Source organism: Sapajus apella, unplaced genomic scaffold, assembly GCF_009761245.1.
Source record: "Sapajus apella isolate SASKATOON/1434 unplaced genomic scaffold, GSC_monkey_1.0 scaffold98, whole genome shotgun sequence".
In the NCBI taxonomy this organism is placed as follows: domain Eukaryota; kingdom Metazoa; phylum Chordata; class Mammalia; order Primates; family Cebidae; genus Sapajus; species Sapajus apella.
The window spans coordinates 6,932,314-6,939,116 of NW_022437038.1; positions in this window are offsets into that span (position 1 = coordinate 6,932,314).

Consider the following 6,803-nt stretch of genomic DNA (forward strand, 5'->3'; position numbering starts at 1 on the left):
AGGGCTTGTGAAAACAGAGATTGCTGGGTCCCAACTCCAGAGTTTCCAGATTCAGGAAACCTGAGAATATGCATTTCTAAAAAATTCCCAAGTGATGCTGATGTTGCTGGATTGGAGAGTACTCTCAGAGGATCTCTGCTTTGTACTCCAGTGTCTCCCATCAAGGGCAGAAGAGCCTACCACTGTAATGAAGCTAAGAAGAAACTTGTCTACAATAGGGAGCTTGCACTTGTGTGTGTGTGTGTGTGTGTGTGTGTGTGTGTGTATGATGGAGTCTCACTCTTGTCACCCAGGCTGGAGTGTAGTGGCGTGATCTCAGCTCACTGCAACCTCCACCTCCCAGGTTCAAGCGATTCTCCTACCTCAGCCTCCTGAGTAGCTGGGATTACAGGCGCACACTACCATGTCTGGCTAGTTTTTATATTTTTAGTAGAGACGAGGGTTCATCTTGTTGGCCAGGCTGGTCTCAAATGCCTGACCTTAGGTGATCCACTCACCTCAGCCTCCCAAAGTGCTGGGATTGTAATCCTGTAGGCATGTGAGCCACTGCGCCTGGCAGAGCTTCCACTTTTCTTAGGGCTTAATGTTCAGGGATCCTGGGAGATGTTCAGGTCTGCCTCTGTCTCTCCAGGAGACCAGACAATAGGCAAGAGATTCCACTCTGGAGGAGAACACAGTGCATAGGCTGTGTTCACAGAATGTAATATTTCTGTAAAGAGCTGAACATACAATGGGTTTGGCTCAGTTTCTTAATCTTGACTGCTACCAAAAGCTGATGCATATACAGTGTGATCTTGGTTCTCTTTTGGAAGAAACTCAAAGAGTTAAAATCGAAGAGCAGTATTTGCCAAGTATAGCTACCTGTCAGTTGAGGTTTTTGATATATCTGACACATTCAGCCTGATCCTGTGGAGGGTCTTGATTAGCATTATCTTGTGAAGCTGAGGAAAGAGCCATTACCGTGCAAGCTCTCCTCAGAGCTGCTGTTCACACCTACCTTATAAAGAACATATATTGCCTACAGTAGACAGAGAGAGGCACATGTTGAAGATAACACTCACACTACCATAACCTTGTTTCTCTCTTTACTTCAATTTTTCTACCTTATGCCTTGTATTTCAGCTTGAGGTACAGCTGAGGTCATTGAGTTTTTAGGCAACAAAGCATAGTTTAGTGTTCATTAGTGTGACTGCACATCAGGTCACTTGAGAAGCTTTTTTTTTGAGATGGAGTTTCACTCTTGTTGCACAGGCTGGAATACAGTGGCACAAGCTCACGGCAACCTCTGCCTCCCGGGTTCAAGGGTTCAAGTGATTCTGCTGCCTCATGCCTCCTGAATAGCTGGGATTACAGTCACCCACCACCACACCCGACTATTTTTTGTAATTTTAGTAGAGACGGGGGTTTCATCATGTTGGCCAGGTTGGTCTTGAACTCCTGACCTCAGGTGAGCCACCCACCTCGGCCTCCCAAAGTGCAGAGATTGCAGGCATGAGCTACCTTGCCCAGCTGGGAAGCTTTTTAAGAATACTTGTACCAGAGACCCTACCTGAAACCAATTAAACACAAATTTCTGTGGGAAGGCCTCAGATATATGCATTTAAAAAAAAATTTCCAGGCCGGGCGCGGTGGCTCATGCCTATAATCCTAGCACTTTGGGAGGCCGAGGCGGGTGGATCACGAGGTCAAGAGATCGAGACCATCCTGGTCAACAAGGTGAAACCTCGTCTCTACTAAAAAAATACAAAAATTAGCTGGGCATGATGGTGCGTGCCTGTAGTCCCAGCTACTCGGGAGGCTGAGGCAGGAGAATTGCTTGAACCCAGGAGGCGGAGGTTGCGGTGAGCTGAGATCGTGCCATTGCACTCCAGTCTGGGCAACAACAGTGAAACTCTGTCTCAAAAAAATAAATAAAATAAAATAAAATAAAAAATAAAATAAAATAAAAAAAATTTCCAGATGATGCTAATGCCAACCAAGGTTAAGAACCTATAGTGGTCAAGAAAATAAGCTCTGCTGTTGTGCAGATTTCATTTTTAGCTCTGCTACTTATGAGAAGATGACCTTGGGCGAATGCCCTAACCTCTCTGAGCCCCAATTTTCCCATCTATAAAAATTGGCAGGCCGGGCGCGATGGCTCACACCTGTAATCCCAGCACTTTGGGAGGCTGAGGCGGGTGGATCACGAGGTCAAGAGATTGAGACCATCCTGGTCAACATGGTGAAACCCCGTTCCTACTAAAAATTCAAAAAATTAGCAGGGCATGGTGGTGCGTGCCTGTAATACCAGCTACTCAGGAGGCTGAGGCAGGGGAATTGCCTGAACCCAGGAGGCGGAGGTTGCGGTGAGCCGAGATCGCGCCATTGCACTCCAGCCTGGGTAACGAGCGAAACTCTGTCTCAAAAAAAAAAAATTGGTATACTAATAAAACCCACTAGGCTTTGTTTCATGGACTGTTATGAAGGATTGAATGTACTGGTGTATGTAATGCACTGTAATTGTACAATGCCTAGCACAAAGTGATTACTACATAGATGGTAGCTAGTTATAAAATTAAGGCATCCCAGCTGGGAGTGGTGGCTCACGCCTGTAATCCCAAGACTTTGGGAGGCTGAGGCAGGTGGATCACCTGAGATCAGGAGTTCAAAACCATCCTGGCCAAAATGGTGAAGCCCTGTCTCTACTAAAAATACAAAAAACAGCAGGGCATGATGGCACACACCTCTAATTTCAGCTACTTGAGAAGCTGAGGCAGGGGAGTCGCTTGAACCCGGGAGGTGGAGGTTGCAGTAAGCCAAGATCACACCACTGCACTCCAGTCTGGGCAACAGAGCGAGACTCCATCTCAAAAAAAAAAAAAAAAAAAAATTTAAGGCATCCCCTTTTATGTGCAGAGCAAGTCATGAGGCTGTGACCCTATGGGAGTTGTGGGTATCTTACTCTGCTATGGATCTCATGGTCTTTCAATAGGGGCCACCTGTGACAAGGTTAAAGTCTATGCAGACCATCTACCTGGTACATGTCATAGGAAACCTCTTTCTTTCATGTTTGTTTGTTTGTTTGTTTTGAGATGGAGTTTTGCTCTTGTTGCCCAGGCTGGAGTGCAATGGTGCAATCTCGGCTCACTGCAACCTCTGCCTCCCAAGGTTCAAGCAATTCTCCTGCCTCAGCCTCCCGAGTAGTTGGGATTACAGGCATGCAACACCACGTCCAGTTAATTTTGTATTTTTAATAGAGATGGGTTTCTCCATGTTGGCCAGGCTGGTCTCGAACTCCTGACCTCAGGTGATCTGCCACCTCGGCCTCCCAAAGTGCTGGGATTACAGGGAAGAGCCACCACGCCAGGCAGAAACCTCTTTCATGCTAAATGATGCTTCTTTGGATAAGACATCAAGTAAAAGCAAAACAGAAACAAAGTACCACTAATATTCTTAAAGACCAGTCCATTAACTACCTTGAGGAAATAATAGATCACTTGGGGTTCTCAGATCACACCCTGAGAACCACTGAAGACTACAGGATAGTCTGCACTATAACTGGTGGCCTAATTAGTGGTCAACCCAGAATTTCCAGAGTATTCAAGAGTCACAATCCAAAAAATGTAGTATTTATTGCCCAATGTCTCACCAGATTTGCACATTTACTCCTCACTTCTTGTAGGCGTGTGAATTGGTGACCCCTAGTGCACTCACCACCTAGAGACCTCTATAGTTTAAGGAAAAAAACTACAAGAATCTAAGCATTAGGATATAAGGAATGAGATGAAACACAACAGAATTTCTTAGGCCTTAACAAACAACAAAGAAGGCTGCCCTTTGTGGGAACCAAGTATTGGATCTCAGCTCAGATCCAAGATAAAGTAAAAAAATCCAGGCCAGGCGTGGTGGTTCACGCCTGTAATCCAAGCACTTTGGAGGCCAAGGCGGGCAGATCACCTGAGGTCGGGAGTTCAAGACCAGCCTGACCAACATGGTGAAACCCCGTTTTTTTTTTTTTTTGAGACAGAGTTTCGCTTTTGTTACCCAGGCTGGAGTGCAATGGCGCGATCTCGGCTCATCGCAACCTCTGCCTCCTGGGTTCAGGCAATTCTCCTGCCTCAACCTCCTGAGTAGCTGGGATTACAGGCACGCTCCACCATGCCCAGCTAATGTTTTGTATTTTTAGTAGAGACGGGGTTTCACCATGTTGACCAGGATGGTCTTGATCTCTTGACCTCGTGATCCACCCGCCTCAGCCTCCCAAAGTGCTGGGATTACAGGCTTGAGCCACCGCACCCGGCGAAACCCCATTTTTTTTTTTTTAAATCCAGTATTCCGGCCAGATGTGGTGGCTCATACCTGTAATCCCAGCACTTTGAAAGGGCAAGGCAGGTGGGTCACCTGAGGTCAGGAGTTCAAGACCAGCTTGGCCTATATGGTAAAACCCCATCTCTACTAAAAATACAAAAATTAGCCAAGCATGGCGGCAGGCACCTGTAATCACAGCTGCTTGGGAGGCCGAGGCAGGAGAATTGCTTGAACCCACGAGGCAGAGGTTGCAGTGAGCCGAGATGGGGTCATTGCACTTCAGCCTGGATAACAGAGCAAGACTCCATCTTGGAAAAAAAATCCAGTATTTTACACTTGATCTTAGCCAAAAGGCCGAGAAGCAATAAAAAAAAAATCCAGTATTCTATATTGCCTCTAGAACCAAGTAAAGATAAAGCATATCCATCTCAAACCAATAGCCAACAATGTGATAAATGAGAAAAAGGAAGTTACTAAAAATATGATCGTTAATAAAATGGGCTTTTGGGTTCAGACCAACCTGGGTTAAAATCTCAGTTCATGTGTGGGTGAGGTGGCTCACACCTGTAATCCCAGCACTTTGGGAGGCCCAAAACTCTCTATTTTTATTAAAAAAATATAAAAATCCCAACTCAGGAATATATATGCCTGTGAATTTGAGCAAGTTACATAATAAATCAAAACCTAATAATAATAGTTCCTACTTCTTGGGGTTGCTGTGTGGAATGAATGAGCTTATGTATGCAAAACACTAAAAATAGCACTTGATACATGGTAAACCCTCAGTAATTTTTTTTCTGGGACAGAGTCTTACTCTGTCACCCAGGCTGAAGTACAGTGATGAGATCTTGCCTCACTGCAACCTCTGTCACCAGGGTCAAGTGATTCTTCTGCCTCAGCCTCCAAAGTAGTTGGGATTACAGATGCCTGCCACCACATCCAGCTAATTTTTTTTTTTTTTGCGTGTGTATTTTTAGTAGAGATGGAGTTTCACCATATTGGCCAGGCTGGTCTCCACCTCCTGACCTCAGGTGATCCACCTACCTCAGCCTCCCAAAGTGTTGGGATTATAGGTATGAGCCACCGTGCCCAGCCAAACCCTCTGTAAATTATAACTTACTTCAGCTAAAAACACTCTCACTGGAGTCAGGAACAAAGCTCAGCTGCTACCATTTACAAGCTCTTAATAGTGTTCTGGCCGGGCGCGGTGGCTCACGCCTGTAATCCCAGCACTTTGGGAGACTGAGGCGGGTGGATCACGAGGTCAAGAGATCAAGACCATCCTGGTCAACATGGTGAAACCCCGTCTCTACTAAAAATACAAAAAATCAGCTGGGCATGGTGGCGCGTGCCTATAATCCCAGCTACTCAGGAGGCTGAGGCAGGAGAATTGCCTGAACGCAGGAGGCGGAGGTTGCGATGAGCCGAGATCGCGCCATTGCACTCCAGCCTGGGTAACAAGAGCGAAACTTCGTCTCAGAAAAAAAAAAAAAAATAGTGTTCTGAATAACCAGTATGATCCTTAGACCTAGGCAAGAGGGGCTTCTGCCCTGATGCTCATACTTTAAATGATACCTCATATTGTAAATATTCAAAATAAAATCATTAAAAAAGACACAAACACTTGTGTCACTTGGTATCTAGTGCCTACTTAGTGTTGGTACAGCAAACCACATAACCCCAAATTTCCACTCTTTTGAGTAACATCATTCAAACTTAAGGGAAATATTCCGATCTTTCACTATTTATACTTGAAACAAAAGGCAACTCCATCTACAAGCCAGGAAGTTTTGTGAGTTATGCTGCTGCTAATGTCAGACACTGCTTAGAAGTACAAGAAAAATCTGAGTAGCAGATGTGCTTAGTGAGAAAAAAGGACAGTCAAATCCTTTCTCTCTCAATAGAAATAGATTCTTCCACAACAGTGATTGTTTGCCAATAGTAAGAAGCATAGGCTTTCTTGCTTCTCTTTGTTTTCCAATTCATGGTTCCTTGATGTGTGGTAAGTAGGCCTCCAATTGTACTCTTGCCCCAGGCCAAACAAATCTTAAAAGCTGGCTTGTAGCTAATACCATAAGACTTGAAAGGGAAATTAGGAATAACTATTGGAAGAGAGATAGAAATTACCATTATTTCCAGTTAATTTGTCTGTCAAGAGAATACCCAAGGGAATCAATTGAAATGCTCATAAATTTAACAAGAGGGTTCAGAAAAGTGGCCGAAGAACAATCAGTAGTTTTCCTGTAAGCCAGCAACAACCAGCTAGAAGATATAATGGGGAAAAAAATGCATTAATGATGACAAAAATAGCAGAAAACCCCTTGGAATAACTCTTTTGAATTCTTGGGCTCAAGAGATCCTCCCGTCTCAGCCTCCCAAGTAGCTGAGACTATGGGCACATGCCCATGCAACCTGCAGGCAGTTGGGGGGGTAGGGGAGAGACTTCGGGGGGTGGGGAGGGAGGGGAGGATGGGGAGAGATAACATGGGGAGAAATGCCAGATATAGTATGCACCT